Raw genomic sequence first — 415 nt, forward strand, 5'->3', positions numbered from 1 at the left:
TTAAGATCATTAGTAAGCTCAGGCGAGACCTCAGATTCGACGGCCACCGCAGGGGGACTCGGATCATCTGTGGGCGAAAGCTCCTTCGTCTCAAACGCGAGCTCTACAGGTGAAGGATTGGATGTGTCAACAAAGCTATGGTGTATACATTTGGACGCTCGCAAGCGTACCTTCAGTTTGTGTGGAGATCCCAGCGGGTTCTCCAGTAGACTTCAATTCTCCGGGTCGCGCACTGAGATCAGGTGAGACATCAGTTTCAGCGACAACCGTGGTTGTCGAGTCTTCCGCTGGTGAGATATCTTCCGTTCCAGGTAAGACTTCTGGAGGTGAAGACTTGTCTACTAATTCAACAACATTCAAGGAAGTATCGTTGGAGGACTCGAGGGCAGCTTCCGGCTGAGTCGATATTTCGACG

This window comes from Melampsora larici-populina, assembly GCF_000204055.1.
Source record: "Melampsora larici-populina 98AG31 unplaced genomic scaffold MELLAscaffold_64, whole genome shotgun sequence".
NCBI classification, from domain to species: domain Eukaryota; kingdom Fungi; phylum Basidiomycota; class Pucciniomycetes; order Pucciniales; family Melampsoraceae; genus Melampsora; species Melampsora laricis-populina.